Genomic DNA, 18,623 nt, shown 5'->3' with positions numbered 1-18,623 from the left:
CCTTCTTGCTCATAAATTTCTTTTTTTAATGAGGACCCACACTGCAAATGAGTGTTAAGTGGTTGTTTCTAGGTTTTTACTTGCCTTTCTCTGCAATGGCATCTCAAATAATGCTGGAGAGTTACCTTCTAGTGAATTAAGGTAAAGAAACTGGTTAGATTTTTTTTTTTTAAAGTATGTAAGTACATGACATTTTACACAGAAAGCAGTGGGCAGTTGTCTGAGGGGATAATTTAGCCCCAGATTTCTGATTTGAACAGCTGCAATGTTAATATATGAGTTCATTGGCAAAGGGGGGAGGAGGAGAAGAGCAGCAGCTGATGGTCAGGGCATCCCAGGGAAGGGCTTCACTCCGTGTCTGCACACCATATCCTCACTGGGGCCAATACAGACGGGGAATAAGATCCTAAAAATGTAGAGGTTTAAAGCATAGAGAGAGAATGCGAGGCGGCAGGTATGTGGAAGAGCTGCATTGCAGCCAGGGCTCCAGAGCAGCTATGACTTACTCCTCCAGAATTTCTCTTGCGCCACAGGAGAGGACACACAGGAGTGAAAACCCTCTCGTGCTGTCAAAGTATGCATTGCGTGCTCATCTGCATGTTGGCTCAGCTTCTCTGCCGGAGTATGTTTGGGGTGCACGTGTCCCTCTTTCTCCTCCTCCTCCTTCTACTTCTCCTCCTCCTTCTTCTCTTCCTCCTCCTCCTCCTGCTGCCGTTGTGGGGAGCGGTGTGGCTGTGCTGGGCTGGGGCAGCCCTTGCTGGAGGAGCCCCACGGGTGTCTGGTGGGCGCTCAGGGGTGAGGTATGGCTGCTAGGCCTGCACCTCCTCCCAGTCCTCCTCACATCCCTGCCCTACCAGGCATGCCTCCTTGTGCATTTGCATTCAATAACGTAAATAAACAGAGTCATCCCGAATTTGAAAGAAAAGGCTGTATATTTGTGCCCCTAAAAGACAATTAACAATGAAGCTCCAGTAGTGGCCGTCTGTAAGATCACAGCATAAAGGGTCTCAGGAAATAACATCTTTGAAAAATAGAGGCCCAGCTATCTCGGTTTGAAATAGCGACTTCAAACGAGACGCTATTATGATTGAAACAAAGGATGAAACTCATTGACTCGGCCATTCAAACACAACTAAGCCAAAATATTTATACAGGGTTGGGGAAAGGGGGGTGTGAAATGACCTCTCACTCAGACGTATATTCTTCACTGTTAAAATGAAACACCGCTGACCATCCCCACCGAGAATTTCTCCCCACGGTGTTTGGTGCACAGTGTGACCAAGATCATTTCTGCGAAGGCATCTCAGTGAGTCACAAAGTATAGCAAGTTACTCACGTGCGTGTCATTATTCTGAGCACATGCAAACCAACATTAATAATTACTGTAGAGAAAAAAAAAATACTATGTCAAAGTTCTGTCAGCATGTTTGAGCAGTAACAGAAATCGCTGCATTTTGCCCATAAAGCACTGTTTCACCTTCATAAAACTGAAGGCAATTAAGTAAACTGCCAGCTCCCTAAAGTATAAAAATTTGAAGTCCTTATGCTTCTGGTTTTTAATTAAGTGAAAATGTTACAAGCATGCCTCAAATAATGTTGCCAGCGGACAGAGAGATGCCTAACCCATGAACTGTAGGATGATGTCTCATACGATTGGAAAACCTAAGCCTTTACCTTTCATACTAAAGCAGAAGATTAGTCGTTAAACTGGCTAGTGCTTAAGAGATTGCTCATACCATTTTGGGTGTATTTAATTCATTTCATGGAGTCTGAGGCATAAAATAAAAAGCACATGTTAATATTTTAAGGCCAAGTGTACTCAGAAACAGCAGAGTTTAATAATTGCTTTTGGATGACCGTGTTCAAAAAAGGACACTTGAGCTTCCTTTACCAACAGAGCTTTTTCTTCTATACTCTGCATTTCATGTAGTGCTGGTTTCATGTAAGAATGATCTTGCTTGTTTGTGTACAGGCTTACAGTTCTCCTGTCCAACTCACTGTGATGTGCCCTTCACCACCATCTTTGCTCTCCCACCTATGTGGGCAGCGGCATGCTTCTCTTACCAGTAAGGGCAATACTTCATTTTGCAATGGGTACGGGTCCCCTCTTCTCTTCCCCCATCACCAAAAAAATATAGGAGTTTTGCATCATTCTTCCGTGGCTGTAAAAGTTGCGTGCTGCCACTTGGTAAGTTGTGAAAAGTATTGAAAAGCTTACATTAGCCCTGGGTATATTGATAATGATGTTTACGCCTCAGAAAGGGAGAGCCCATCGCTGGGAAGCCTTGCTTGTTGCTGCTGCTCTTGTACTTCTGTAAGTGTCCGTGTGAGCACTGGGTGTATTTTTGGAACAATGGCTTAAGATAATTTTTTTCCTACTGACATATACTCCTGTGTGTGAATGCCCAAGCCCCGGCATAATAGGATTTGCTCATCTTTTATGGTTTCTATTGCCTTCTTTATTATTCTCAACCTACTTTGTTCTCATCCCCTACCTTCCGGAGCAAATTCCCAGTTCACTTTTATATCTCATTGACTTTTGTTTGTGTAGTGAGCAGTATAAGCCAAGCGCTGGGTGGTGGCAGACCTTGTGGCACAGAAAGTGAGCACAGAGTCACATCTAATCGCTTGTTTCTTTCTGGGGAGAAAATACTATGATTTCATCCACGTGTCCCTCTTACTGCATGTTTAGTGCATATACACATTCTTACATAAAGAGCAGCGCTGAGTCTCATTGTGGTCAGTGAATAAGAAGAGTATCTCTGTTTACACAATATTTTGAGATTCATTCAGATCCTGGCTTGGTGCTACATGTTGGCACCTACAGGACATGCATTTTTCAGTACTAAGAGTGAGGGAGAAGTTGCTGGCCTCTTTCTTGACCTAAGCAAAAGTTCAGGCGTAGACCACTGTAGTCAGGATCATTCATCTCACTCGGTGTTGAGAATCTCAGCCTGAAGTGTCTGAAGCAAAAAATCATCTATTGAGTCTTTATCCCGTTTTAGTGACCTGTTCTGTCAGAAGGTGGTTCAGGCCTTCCTATCTCAAGGAATTCAACCCCAATCTCACAGAAATAGGAAAAGGAAAGGCAATGGCATCTTTAGCTGTAAGTGGATGCATACGTTGTTGTGTCCACCGGTGCATACGTTGGTAGACTTGGAAAACTGCCTGTCTTTGATTCATAGACATCTTCTCTGTGAAGCACTGCCCTATCTCAGCCAAGTTGGCTCTCTTTTTGCTTTTACTTCCCCAGGGGCGTAATGTCAAATTAGTCATTTTTACAAGAGAGGGAAGCTTTATAACAGCCACAACATACGTTCTCTGGAACACTGACAACATAAATTTGCTTTATACAAATACAAGCAGCAGTTGCTGTATCTGTCCTGGTTTCTTTTTTTCTCTGTTTCATTTTCCTGGGTTTTTTTTTGTTTTTTTTTTTTTTTTTTTGTTTGGTTTTTTTTTTTTACAATGGAGCAGGTGCTATGCCTATGTCTGTTATCAGTATCTAATATGGTTTAAGCAAACACTGAATTGCTCACGTTGTCTAGGTGTTGCATGTAGTCTATTAGTCATCCCGTCTAGTGCTTATCAGAATGCAAAAAAACAACATTTGAGATGAGTCATTAAGATTCATTAAAGAATATCTTTGTCATAACAGCAAATGAGGGAGAAATATGGAAGGGACGGGCGGGTGTATGTCTAATATTTGTGGAGAACACATGACATATGCCGTATACCAGGGATCTTGACAACAATACTGTTTGTAAGAATATTATTAGCAGAGCAAAAAGTGAGCTTAATTGTGTTGATTGACCCTAGTAAGCAAATTCTGTATTTGGAGTTTGAAATAATTAGCTTTTGGGGGGAACTGGATTACAGGGTATCGGGGAAGCTGATATCCTACACCAGTGTCAAACTGGGGCCAAACCATAAGTCTTGCTTCACCCCGTGTGCGGCTTTGTTAGTGGCAGAAACCCTGGGGCGCTGTGGTCCCCTTGCCCTGCTTGCCATGTCCCCAGTGAAACAAACATTCCTGCAGGATGTGACATGGCCACTCGTGTGGCCACATGTCCCCATCCTGTTCGACCGTGGTCGTCTGGCCCTGCATGAAGCCCAGATGCTGCGAGCACTCTTCAGGCACTTAATGACACAAAGCACTGAAACCACCACCTCTGTGTCAACACTGGCCAGCGAAACCTCTGAGGGGGACAGCCTGAGCTGGGCTGGCATAAAATAAGGGGGAAATAATTTTCTTAGCCCATGAGAATCTGCTGTTTTTTTCCCCCCACAGGAACAAAAAAATCACTCTCAGAAATACTTTGTGAATTGCGTTTTGGAAAAACACTATAGAAAAACAAAGCAAAAACTAGCCGTGATTGATCAAACCCTCGCATTCTTTTTGCTCCTGGCTTTTTTTTTTAAAACATGTTTTTATTTTAAATTGTCTTTTGTACAAACAGTGGGTTTTGGTGGAGCTCTGGACACATCAAGCAAAGGCTTCATCTTGTGGGAGAGCACTGTAGGCAGTCTCTCTCCACACAGATCTCCATGTAGCTTTTTTCCCCACCAGCACAAATTCCCCTCTGTGGGCCAGATGTGCTTTTCTCCTCATACAGATGAGTGTTTCCATAGCTGAGGAGTTGGTCCCGCTGACAGCATCGAGATTTCTGGAGTCACTGCTCGCGCGCAGGTGTGAAGTGGATTGCTTTCTGGCCTTGGGTAGATAAGCAGCCACAGGAAGTTATTGCTCCTGTGCTTTTTCCCAGCATTGGAAATCTTTTAATTATGGAAGAAATACATTTTCCACATAATTTCTTTTTTTTTTTTTTCTGTAGTGCAATCTCCTTCCTTTGTCTCAGTACAAAGTGGTTTTCTTAACATGGCTGATTTATAAAGAAAGCTGTTGCTTGCCCAAAAGTCTTTAAATCAGTATGTATATTCTACTATGACCTTTACGGTAATCATTCATTTGCTTTTTTATCAATGTCATCCAAGTGATTGCTACCCACATCACAGCTTTAACTCTGCCCACGTATGGAAACTGAACTTTGGAAGCAATACAGTCTTGGGTCCTGCTCGGATGAGCGCTGCTGATTTCGATCGGGTTTCTTTAAGCAGAACTTGTGTTGCTTTTAATGTTCCTAAGTAAACCCAGGAGAAACTAACTCTTGTGTGGAGCTCTTATCTCAGGGGAACACACGCTCTGGCCATGCAGCAAACTAACTGAACAGTTTTTAAAAGGCAGGGATTTTGATCTCACCTGCTTTAAATTCCTTGTGTGCTCTCACAGAAACCTGGCATTGCTGGGAACCCACACCCAGTGTGCGCCGGGGTTTAAGGTCGGCAATCATCTTTACATACCCTTCCCCTGCAGTTGGACCCTCTGTCCCTTCCCAGTGTCTTTGCAGCTTGCAGCCCTGGCTCTGGCTGGTTGAGCTCTTGCTGCTCGCCGCTGGCAGCTTCAAACACCAAAGGCATTTGGGGCAGTGCTCTGAAGATGCTTCCCAAAAGGGACTTGCCGGACTCTCACCCGCAAGGGCCAGCATTTATGTAGCAGCAGTGTCTCCTATTGTAAAAGAAAAAGGTTGAGGAGTGTATATAAAATGTCCCATAAATTGTCAGTAATGCATCTGTTTCCCACATCAGACATTTTTGACAATAAAAGCTTCCTTCACTTTCTTTAGGTCTCTGTATCCTGGATCGTTACACGCTCCGGTGGAGAGTTTAGTTACTGAGAAAGAGGTGAAGAGCTCCTAAATGAGCATACTTCACTCCTTCTGCTGTTTTCAAGGATATTGAAAACACCTAAAGGAATTCAGTTTTTCTAGGATGTTTCCTTCTCCCACCTATTCATGTGTGCCCTCCTCTTCCCTTGAAAGGAACACGTCTCTAAAGAAAAAAGTTTGTTTATCAAGTATTTGTTGCACGGGTGCCTGCTTTCTCTGCAGGGGTGTGTTTTAGCTTGTATTTAGCTGAAGGAAATGAGAGTCACGGATTCACGCAGCCATTTTTGCTTCTGGCTTCCTGTTTCCCCCAAACAACTTTTGAACCCTTTGGTCAACTTTAACCAAAGCTTGCAAGGATCTCATGAACCGAGGGAAATAAAGTTCTTAACACGTCTTAGAAATGAGAGGCAGCACATTAGATAAAAGACACCAGAGCTAGTGTCCCCATGGAGATAAAGGCAGAAATGTGGTCCCAACTGTATTTGTTTCCAGAGAATCACACAAGAAATAAATGCTATTAACAAGAACCTTTGATCAGAGCTCACATCTTACTAGGCTTGAGATAAGAGTTTGTATCTTATTAGAGATGAGATAAGCCGCCCTACGACGCAAGCAAGTCGTGGGAGCCAGCCGTCATTTATTCTCCTGCTCGCAGAACGACTTGTTGCTTTGGTAGAGTGTAATATTTACTTCTACTGGGTGGGTTTTTGTCACTACTTAGGCTCTGTCTGAGCCAGCTCTCTTGTGGGGATGTTTGGTGAGATGTGAGAGGAGCCCTGTGTTGCTGTTTCAGTGTTGCCCAAAGAGCGGAATTGCTAGGATGAACCGTAAATCCGCTGCCAAGCCTACAAGTGGTGGGGCTGGGTGAATCCCAGGCTTCACAGGGAGGTGCCAAATGGATCAGTTCTGTCCAAAGGAGAGCAACAGTGACCAAAGTCATGACTGTTTGAAGGCTGTCCAAACTCTATTAATTAGCGAGTGGGCAGTTTTATTTGGGAACCTATTTGGCAAATGGCCACTGCTATTGATACTTAGGTTTGCCAAATCTTACCAGGAATGAGCGAGCAGGTATGGAAAACTGGCATCTATCCATCCCTAGAGAGCAAATCAGATATCTTATTTTATTTCCGGACATTTTTTTTTTTTTAATGTTGGATGGGTCTTTGAGCAACCTAGTCTAGTGGAAGCTGTCCCTGCCCGTGGCTGGGGAGTTGGCACTAGATGATCTTTAAGGTCCCTTCCAGCTCTAACCATTCTATGATTCTGTGTGCCGGGTCTGTAAGTAATGTGGGGACCTCACACTAGAAGTTCCAGTGGGAAGTATGGCAGAGTACCTTCTGCGGTTTTCTCTCCACTGTGGCAATCTTCTGGATTTCAGTGCTCCCTACCTAAATCTTTCCAGTTTCCCATGTTTCCGGTATTTCAGTATGGACAGGATATCATATAGATTCATTATGGAGAGTACTCTCCATACCCAGTGGTGGTGGGATAGAAGGTACATTCAGTTTTCTGATATTTGGAATACTAATCTTACAGGTGATGATATTTCGTGATTTAAGTATGTGTGCTTAGCAGAGTGGAACTTGGGACCTGCACATCTTTTGTCTTTCAAAAAATAAATCTTTCCCAGTTATCTTTTTGACATCTTTTGTAAACAGTAAATTCAAGAACAAACTTTGTAAAGCTCTTAACCCTAATCTTCCTTACAAGCTGCAAAGGTCAAATTACCAATTATGCTCTGTGTTTGTTTTTGTCCTCTGGGTCTCAATTTTCATGCTTGCTTTTTCTCCCGGGGACCCTGTGAGGCTCTTAGTTTAGCCAGGTTTTGTACAAGCAAAGAAATCTGTTCCTTTTCCAAAGACCCGTAATCCAGTTTAAAGAAGGCAGTGGAGTGCAAGAATAGCTTGCACTTTGTAATGCATAAGTAGCAGATTTCGAGCCAAGGTTTACAAAAGGAGAAGTGAATGAATTTGTGCAGGGTACCAACTTGCTCTCTATCTCCATTATTTAAAACATGTTTTCTGTGCCCTCCAGAAGATGCCCAGTGGATAACCAGCTGATTTGCATTTGTCAGGTGGGAGAAACAGCAAAGTCCTTCCAATCTGGAGTGCAGCGGGGGCTGTAGGAGCAGGTGAGAAGGTACAAAAGCAGGCATGTAGGAAGGACTAAGTCTCATGAATCATGTCTCTGGTTGGGGCTGGAAGCCTGCGGCTAATGTGATGTAAAGCCTTGGGGAAAAAGGTGTTGAAGTGACAAACCACGAGGATGACTTTAGCGGCAGCATTTTCAGTACAGCTTGTGTGGGGAAGGGTTGAAGGTGGAAGAGACAGAGAAAAGATTGCAACAGTTCAAAGGGAAGGGAAATGTCCGTTTGAAGAATTTTGTCTCCTATCTCTGCGGGATACTGGTTTAAAGCCTAGCAATAGTTAAATGAGGCCTGTTTTCCTGTGTCTCTCCCTTGGTGGGAGAGATCTCAGGTGGATTCCTGATTAATTCAAGCTTCACAAGGTTTCTCTTCCAGTGAGGACACTGACAAGGTCCCTCTTCTCTACCCGGTTGCTCATTTTCAGTAGCGGTAGGAACGTAATATATTTGAGAGCTCCTGTCTTCTGCCACATGTGCGTGCAGTTGGGTCGGGGGTTGAAATTTATTAAAGGAAAACAGTCACCTCAAATATACTGTGATCACTTATTTCCTTATAACAACATGATAAAAATAGCAAAATATCTAAATTAGCTCAACAACTTTTAAATATCAGTTCAACACACCTTAATGAATTATGTACTGTATGTTTCACTTAAAAATACAGCATATTTAACTTTACTCTGTCGAGTTAAAAACACGCCAGAAGTGGCTTTTGCTGAACCAATAATTAAGAAAAGAGCTCTGAGAAATTCTGTTAATGTATCGTGCTGTTGGCTAGTGGTTTGGTTCCCTTATTGGGGCAACACACTGCTTCAGCCCTGGTAATGACTTCTCTGAGAGACTATGGTACTTCTGAAGGGCAGTAGACAGTTTGAATATTTGATAGCATACTCTAAAGCGTTTGGATGAACTGGTCGTTTAAAAACAAAATCAATAGGCATGCATCTCTAGGGAATAGTAAACAAAGTTGGAGTCATTCCTAATTATTGGGATACAGCTCTGTCATCAGCTCCTTCTCTAGATACTATTATTTATAGAAATAATTATTATGCAGCGTTTAAATTTGGGATGCACACGGTTCTTTAATTGGGGGCCGAACTCATGTTTGGGGATCTGGATTCCTATCGTTACTCATCTGTCTATCATTTATAAAGATTATATATCTGGAACGTGACCTGTACATAATTACAATTAATTAAGTCACCAGCAGTATGCTGAAAAACTTGCATTTAAATCAGGGGTTGAATAATTAAAGCAATTAGTTAGAACTGACTATTTGTAATACGGCTTCTTGAAAATATGGAATAATTGCTAATCTTCTAGGCAGAGATGGACAGAACATCAGCCTGGTATTTAATTTTGTAAATATGAATTAGGTGAGGTGGTGCAAGTGCGAAATCCATTATTTAGTTTTTTTCTAATTTTCAGAGGTCATACGAACTGGTAAATGACATGCCACCCAACGGATTGTTTCAGGGCACGGTATGTTTAGGATGTCCACATGAATCCTCAAGCTATTAAAACATTTCCCTCTCTTGGCTTTCATCATTTTTATTTATAATCCCTAATTTGTGTGGTTGGGACAGCACCACTCAGAGAGTAACAGTCCTTCTTCCACACCCTGCTCTTCTGTGCGTTGCCACCGGTGCTCATCCATACAGCTGCAGACCAGCTACAGCACGGCAGGCTGCCCGTGGCCTCCGCGCCTCCCTTAGCAAGCTCCCTGTTGATTATTTATTTCGGGAAGGCGTGAGGGAATCTAACACCCACGCTCGGCAAACTCACCTCCCTGTCACTGCATGCTCCTTGGCAGGCTGCAGCTGGAGCAAAAGCACGCCACGTGTGGGAGAAATCAAGAGGAGGAGACCAGCTAACCTGCAGAAACCAGGCTCCCAGACTCCTCTCCCTACTCCCCACTTTTGGCCGGGGGCTGAGGAAGGGGCTCGCTCAGCCCCAGCTCAGCCTGCCGGCGCTTTGCCTACAGGCGGATGGCCGCCGTAGGGCAGCCCTCCAGCCTGAGGAGAGCACCCTGCCTCTGCCTGGGGAAACGCAGGTGACTCAGAGCGGGATGTAAATGGGAAGGTGTCCAAGCCAAGCCGGCCCCAGTGGAGGAGAGCCTGCCCCCAGCCTCACAGGGCAGTGGCTGGGCGTCTTGCTCAATGCTGTCGTCAGGCGGTGATGGGGTGATACTATCTGCATCTTTCCCAATTCGTTTGCCGAAAAAATGTGTCACGATACCAACAAGTATCAATCGGGCACCCTTCAGAGAAAGGGCAGGGGACTTCTGAGGGCTGTGGTGGCATCAGCCCCTCCTCTCGCAGTCCCAGCCCAGGGATGCAGGGTTTCTCCATGGGCTAGGGCTTTGGGGGTGAGCTGGAGGTCCTCATTGAGGATCACTGAAGCACAGAACGGTCAGGATTGGAAGGGACCTCTGGAGATCATCTAGTCCAACCCCCCTGCCAGAGCAGGATCACCTACAGCAGGTTGCACAGGATGGCGTCCAGGTGGGTTTTGAATGTCTCCAGTGTGGGAGACTCCACAACCTCTCTGGGCAGCCCGTTCCAGTGCTCTGCCACCCTCACAGTAAAGTTCCTCCTCATGTTAAGATGGAACCGCCTATGCTCAAATTTGTGCCGATTACCTCTTGTCCTGTCACTGGACACCACTGAAAAAAGACTGTTCCCATCCTCCTGGCACCCTCCCTTTAAGTATTTGTAAGCATTGGTAGGATCCCCCCTCAGTCTTCTTTTCTCTAGACTAAAAAGTCCAAGTCCCTCAGCCTTTCCTCGTAAGAAAGATGCTGAAACCCAGGATGGGTAGCTGGAGTATGCTTGCCCCAGCACATGCTGCCCTATGCCTTTTGTGTTTCTAGCTTTTAATTTCTCACTGTATCTGAGCCCATAGGCTGTAACTTGGACTGGAGAACCTTTGTCTGTATTGTCAGGCACAGAGGGTAGGATGTGCGACTGCCGCACTGTGCGGAAGGTAAGCTCGCAGTACAACAGTCTTGATTTTACGCAGATTTTTGTTTTCTTTAAGAGCCTGATGTGTTTGTGGAACTGGAGACCATTATACAAGATAGGTCAGTTCAATTATTTAATTGAAAGCTCAGTTAAATAATTTACTGCAAGAGCTTAGCTTTTGTGTTATACCCAAAGAAAGTTAAGAGAATATTGCCAAATTTTATTCTCAGGAACACACATGCATTTTCCAGAACTTGGAAATTCTACTTTTTTCTTACGTCTGTTGTTTTTCAGGTTTGTTGTTTTTTGTTTTTTTTTTTTGTTGGTTTGTTTTTTCAAATCCCATTTGAATGAGGCACTCTAAGACTGTGACATGCATGGAATTTTTGCATGCTTAATGTTGGGCATATGCACAAAGCAGCATTGGTGGGACCTTCACCGAACACCTCACCCATCTGCCTGCCCCAGGGCTTTGCCGAAGCAGGCTTTGTACTTTTCAAGCAAACAGAACAATTCAGTGTCCTGTATGTGGAGGACGGCTCCTAACCAGTTTGGAGATATTCTTAGAAGTTGATAAAATGACGCTTCATAAAACACCAATCAGGCAGCTCGGAAGAGGAAATAAGAGTGGAAGAGACTTTGGGAAAACATTACTGTATTTTTAATTATCAGTCCTTTTGATGTTGTCAGCCCATACCTTAAGCAACGGGAATAATTGTTTAACTTCCTTCCTATTTAATGTGGTCATTTTATGGCTTACAGAAACGGCTTTTGCTGGTAACACTTACCATTTATGGCCGTGGCTGTAACATGCACGGGGCCGGCGCAGGGGGAGGGCGTTTTGGGCCGCACAGTTTCCAGGTAGGGTGCAGAAGCATCCTTGGAGAGGGCGGCAGGATGCCTCCCTTCCCACTGCTTGCCATGGGCAGCTCCCCTCCATCTCCTCCTCCTCCTGACCCTGCTCCTGGCAAAGTGGCCACCCCGGTTCCCCTCCAGAATGTGTGCGGGAGGGTGATGGCAGTCTTCCCCTCGCCCCAGCCCCAGCCAGGGTCTGCTGAGGTCCCCACAGAAGTGGGGGCTGCGGGAAGGCAGGGAGAGGGGAGAGCCTCTTGGATCCGCTTTTATGGGGCTGTGCATCTCTGAAACATGTCTTCTTGTGCTGTCACACAGCGTTTCTTGCAAAGCACTACTCCCTTGTGCCTCTCTGCTGCTCTCCTGTTATTTTTAAGGAGAAGGTGGCACTCATCAGTAATTATTACCGTAGCAAAGATCCACTTCATGAAGTTGGGCTTGACTTTCTCCATCATTAGAGGTAGGACCTGGGAACAAGAACCTGGGCAGCTATGCCCACACTCTTCGTTTGGTGGTCTGCAGCTCTGTCTGGGCTGTAAGGTTCCTATGTTTTTTCATAGGAAGCACCTGTTTACCTCACGGAGTCCACTGAAATTTCAGATTGCTGGGGCTGAAATGTTCTCATATATGGTGTCAACACATGAATAGCCGTCTGCTGAGCTGGAGAGGGAGGCCGAGCCCTCTACTCCTCTGCTGGCTCACAAGTGAGTGTGAAGTTCTCTTCCACACAGGGAAGGGGTCTGCAGGTGAACCCCAGAGCTTGCACACTGACCTGGGAGAGGACCACTTTTCCCAAAATGAAAGAAAAGGAGGAAGCAAGTCCAAGGTTGCTGAATTAAATAATTTCAGTGCAAATGGGAATAGGGTCTCGAGGGTACAGGGGTACTAAAATGTACAGAAATGCACACGTCTAAAATTAAAGCAAGATTTAAAAATCTTCTACACTGTATGCTCAAGACAGCTGAGTTGGTCTATTCGCACTGTATTTGGCCAGTCTGCACCAGTTGAAGGTCTGGCCCTGTGGATGAAGCCTAAATGCATTGCTCTTTTTTTTTTTTTTTTTATCTGCATTTTAATAGTCCTGATGGCCCAGGGCCGGACACGCTCAGCTCTTCAGATAAAGGTATCTTAGGTCAGTGTTATGTCAGATTTTTTTCACATCATGTACACTCACAAAGAAAGGAAAGAGTATTCTTTCAGTTGAAACTTTTGGCTCTTCCTGAGTTAAACCTGCTAAGAAGACAAGCAAAGTGTGATGCTGTCCACAGTATGACAGCATGCAGATCAGCACAGGGAGAGACCATGATGCTCAGTAGACTCCCAGCATGCCATGGAGGTGGTCCTTAGGATGTGGATTTCTCTGCCACAGTGAAGAAAGAAGCCCAAATAAAACAAGCAGTTTGGTTTCCCTCGACACTGACCCCAGAAAGGGTGCTCTGAGGTTCTGACTCCATGTGGTGGGAGGTGATGTGGACTGCTCAGTCAAGGAGGTTCATGTTCATCCCCAGAGTTCCACGGAGCCTCAGCAGAAAGGATAATACTGAAAGGGGGATATTCCTGTGTATGCATCTAGAGAGGAAATTCAATTCCTGGAAGAAAGCTGAGGAATAGTGGCCTGCAAGAAGGGCCTGAGAAGTTGCCTAGGTAGAGGTTCCCTTGTCCATACATCCTTTCCTGAGAAAACAAGGCTATTCTGGGATTGCAAAAACAATGGCACAGATATGCCACGAGTGTTTAGCGCTGTGCAAAGATTCCCTGTATAGCAGAAGAATTTCCAGGTAGCAAAGTAGTCGGCTTTATAGACCCTTTATATCCTTCAAAAAGTACAAAGGGACTGCAGCAGCGGCAGAAGATGGATTCTTTGTCTTAACTTGAAGGAATTGTCCTTAAACTCAGAAGGGCCCACCGCTCCAGCAAAGCAACGCGGCTTCTTCAATACCCCTTCATTATTAACAGCACAGCTCTGGGGACGACAGGCCAACATAGACTGGGAGTGATATGAAATGGAGAAAATTACCTGTTTTGAGAGAGACTTTCACATTTCTTGTGGCTTTCCCCAGTGATGCAGTGAAGGACATCTGCCGCGGGAAAACTGTAACCCCTGGAGAATTCCTCCGTGTGCCAATAAACTCCGGCCTGAGCATTCACATCTCTATATTTGTAAACATTCTTAGCATATCTCTTCTTTGGGATACATACAAGCTGTACTGTACTAAAATGCCGTTATATTACTGCTGACTGATGCAGTTCATCATACTTTTTGTTGTGTTTCACTTGTTTTGATTGTCACCAAATAACTTTCAACGAGACAATTTTTTTATTATGATAGCTGGTGAATATTGTGTTGGGGGAAAATAAAAGTTTAAGTGGGAATTTTCTAATCAAAGTCACCGTTCTTTGTTGTTTGTAATCTGGAAGAAGACAACACACAAATGAAAAAGGATGGGTAGATGGATGAGTCAGTGTAAGTAGTATCTGATGCTTTTAAAAGAAAGACTTCTTATGTAAACACCTGGGTGATCTGATGAAATTTACTGCACATACTCGTGATAAATGAATTTGTTAAATACTATTTAAGAGTCTGAGCAATCTTTGAAGACTGTCTTCTAATGCTACAGTATTAGTGGAACACATCTTTAAGATCCTCACTACAAGCCGAGACAGAGATTTTAGTATGGCTTTTTTTTTCTTTTTCCAAAATGGAAACATTTTTAAAACTGTGTGTAAGCGCTCATTCATGCTTAGCTATGTGTAACTGGATTTAGAACAGTAATACTGGCAATGCTTTTTTTTTCCCTCTAAAATACATATTTTCCATTAGTGTAGCTAATGAATGTTGCTACTTGTATGAAACCTTTTTTTCCAGGTTACCAGTGAATCACTTCAGGCTGTGACCTTATCTGATCTTGCATGCTCAACAGGGCTGGGACTAATCAATAATTGGTGAGATTTCATCATGGAGACCGTGGGTGCTGCAGGAAGCAGTTTGGTGATTAAGTAGTTGACACTCTCTCAACCACTAATGAAACTCTGTCCCATCGAAGCCCTGATAGGACTCTGCAGCCTTTTGGATGGGATGGAAAATTGAGATCTTCACTGCTCATCATTCATAACTATCTCATGGCATTTATGTGTGAGCGCGAGAGTAGGACTATTCATCCAGGCAGTCCTGGCCAAATTCCAGTTTTCATAATTGTTTTCTGACTAGCTTCCTTCGGTTTCAATTTAGACTGTTATTCTTCTTTGTTTCCTAACCCAAGGTGTTAAACTGATGGTATGAGAGCTTCCCAGGCCAGCGCTGGGAGCGCTGCCTGGTGGAGGAGAGTGCGATTCTGCTGCCCCTAACCTTTACTGAGTATTTTGACATCTTCTCAAAGGACTCTCTGTGAACAACTGATAGCATCGTGTGGAAACATCTGGACGGGGTGAGCTTTTCAGCTTCCTGGGCCGGAAAGACTTTAGCTATTGAGGTGCACAGCTGTAGTCTGATCTGCAGTTTGATGTTTAGATCATAGACAAAACTCATGCTTTTTTCCCCCCTGTGACAGCCTCTGGGAATTATTAGTGTTGGCGTTAAAGTGCTCTGTAAAACGTAGAGGGAAGGTCTGAATGCCTTTCTTGTTTGTTTGTTTGTCTGCGATATGTGTAAAGACAGCCTGGAAAACTCTTGGTGTTTGTTGTCTGTGGCATTCTCTGGATGTCTCCATCTCCCCACTCCTGTGGAGAACTACAAGAGATTTAGCAGCTGATCTCCTGCCCCACCTCCCCAGTTCTGCTTCAGTGCTGCCCCTCCAGGGACAGAGAGAGCATCCAAAACATTTCTGTGGGCTAACAGGGAATTGGGGTTTGCAGGGGAGGCAAAGACTTGATATTCCTGGTGTTTCTGAGAATCACAGATTTCGTTCCCAATCAGGAATATGTGCTGCTGAAGTGAGCACCAGGTTTTGGAAAAATCAGTGTTCCCTCTCCCCCCAGGTAAACCAGTCAGGTTATGAGAATCATTCAGATGATTTCTGCGCATCACAGGAGAGGCCAGTTCCAGTCCCCCACTCCTCCCTTCCCAGTCCAGCTGCTGGTTTTGCCTGGGTTTCTTCTTTGCAGCAAGAAAATTCAAAGGGGCAGGAGAGACTGGCTTTCTGGAGCTGGAGCTAGAGCTGCTCAGACAAAGCCAGACAAAACCAGAGCAAATTAAACTTATCAGAATCAGATTGTCTCAAGCTGATGTGAGAGGTGTTAATTTCTGTGGGGAAAATAAGAATCCTAAAGCCCTGGCTGAAGCCTGGGCTATGGATGCACACCTCCTGGCTGCAGCTCTGCCAAATGAAGCTCATCACTGCTTTCCTCATCCCAAATTACCCCTAGTTGTAACTCCTGGTGGACCTGTTTCTTGGGAAGGGATAGGGGTGGGAGGACTAAAACCTGTTTTAGTCAAAATGCACAAGTCACCTTGCACAACACACACAGAAGATCTTTGCTGACTGGATTCATGTAGTCCTCAAGGAAGGTCTGCCTTGCTCTCCAGGGGCTTCAACACGCTTCATCTTGAGCTCAATGACCTGGCACTTCTACACCTTAGCTTTCCTTAGGGTTGTCTTGCAGATAAACTCCTAAAGGCAGATGGTGTTTTTTCCTGTTCAGCTGGAGTAGCTCACTGGTGTGGAGGAGGGCTGGTCCCTCCTGCCCTCTGCCTGAAATTTTTGTTCTCGTGTCCTACATGCCACATAAACATATGAGGAGAAATAGACCCTGCCCAGAAGAACTGTAAATAATGAAGCCAGAGGAATATCACGGCTCCCCAGCTATACTACAGTGATATGACCGCACAGATTGTGGGCAGCGCTGAGCCCCAGCAGAGCAGGCTCCCACCTGCCTTTACACGGCCACGTAAACACTCCCGAGTTGTGAGAGGAAGACAGCACTGTGATGTGTCTGGATGGGAAACTGAGGCAAAGAAGTTAAGCAGCTTGTCTGCTGGAGCTGAGAATTGAGTCTAGACCTTCTTCCAATAGCCCTACAGCAAGCCCTCCATCATAGCTACCAAGGGTCTGAAAATGATCAGCTGCCTGAACTGCTCCCTAGCGCTCAGGACCAGTTGTTTCCTGGTATGAAATCTCCCGTAGTTTTAAGTCACGGCTTTATTTTTAGATCAGCTCTACCTCAGCCATAATTAAATTTGTTCCAATCAAGTATGTGGTAATGCTCATAGGTCTCTGACTAGTCCTTTAGTGTAAGAATTAATTTGCGGGGTTGGAAAAGGCAGAATGACAGGTGTTTCATGGTGGCATGTCACTGAGGTTTCACCTGCCCCACAAGGCTACTAAAAGGTGATGTCCCAAGAGAAGACAGCAGCAACAGTGGGCACTTCATTTAACAAGCGATGGTTCAGGGTCCTTCTGTACCCTCTCATTTCAGAAGGGGTCCCCTGATGCTGACCATATCTTAGCCCTAACTCTTGACAGGGAGCACGTTTTTAATGCTGCTTTATTAGAGAGTCAGAAGCATTTGTGGGATTGGTGTGGGAGTACAAAATTGTTTTCTGATGAGGAATTGAGTCAAAGTTTGCTGGCGTCTCGTGTAGTGGCTGTTTGTATGTAAACTTGAAACCCAACCAAGCAAACGGAGTGAAACCATCCAAGGCCTAAAATGTCATCTGGCAGCAAGGAGCACTGCAAATACCAGATTAGGAGAGCCCAGAACCAGCTGGCTGCTGTTCGCACTGAAGGGAGTGCTCACCAGACTTTCAAAAGCTGGCCATAAAGCCTTTCTAAGCTCACTTGCTTAAGCTCCTATGGTCACTGCTACTCATTTTAGGATCACAAGCAAGCATGAAGGATGCTTCTGTTTAGCTGTGGGAAAAGAGTCAGGGAAAACAGCACACAGTCAATAGTTTTAGCGTCCTTTCTCCTGAGGTCCACAGCAAAAACTCGACTTCTGCTCTCTTTGGAGTCAGTTGCAAAGTTTTTGCTGGTTTTCAGCAGGACTAGGGTGAAACCAAAGCATAATGACAAGTCACGAAGGCTATATTAAAGACTGACGCATGCTCCCTGAGAAAACAGCTGTGGTGGTTTAAGAGGATCTTGCCTCCTCTAGCTGTTTTGCTCCTACCCCTCTGATAGAGGTTACTGCTCCTAAAATGATGCCAGCAGAAGGGAATGTGAGAGTATGCTCCGCTTCACAGCCTTCGTGTAACCCCGCTCTCCTAGGAAACGAGCCCGTTCGCAGTTGCAGGCTGTGGAACCGGAGCAGGCAAGCTACTGAGACACGCACACACACGCATGGCTTCTGGCACCTCTGCTGTGGGGTGGCCATCTCCAGCAGAAGGGACAGCCAGCCAGATGGGGGTGATAAGAAACCCGCAGCAGCAAGGTTTGTCAGAGCCCATTGTCAGAGCCTGTCATTATCCATTGTTCCCTTTATTGAATGCAGTTGTGCCTATTGCATGTCTCCATATGCGTTTTGACTGTAAAATTTGACCCGAAACACAATGGATAGAGCTTGTTGGTCAGGAAATGTTTCTTTTTATATATTAAGACACGTGAGGCTTTGTTGTCGTTGTTGTAGCAGCAATATCCTGATATACTTGCTGTGATGATGGGTGAAGGAAGTTTCATTCTGAATACAGCTAGTCTCACACTAGAAACTTAACACTTTGAGGCCTGGAAGTAACCATCACATGTGAAATCTCAACTGTCATGGGAAAGGTTGAGTTTTAAAAGGCGCCTTTGAAAGATTATCATTAAACAAAATCTTAAACAACTTTGGAGTCAGAGAGATCAGTATTTGTACATGTGTGATTCCAGTAGCCTTGATGGAGTTATTTCCCAGTACAAGTAAAATCAGAAGTGGAACTTGCAGCTACAAGCAAATATAGCTTTGCACTGTACTTCAGACAAATTAGTAATGTAACGGTTCTTGTGTAGTGTACCTCTGCCTCCTT

This window comes from Vanellus vanellus (genome assembly GCF_965231255.1).
Source record: "Vanellus vanellus genome assembly, chromosome: 1".
Classification (NCBI taxonomy): Eukaryota; Metazoa; Chordata; class Aves; order Charadriiformes; family Charadriidae; genus Vanellus; species Vanellus vanellus.
Note: the sequence above shows the minus strand (reverse complement) of the source record.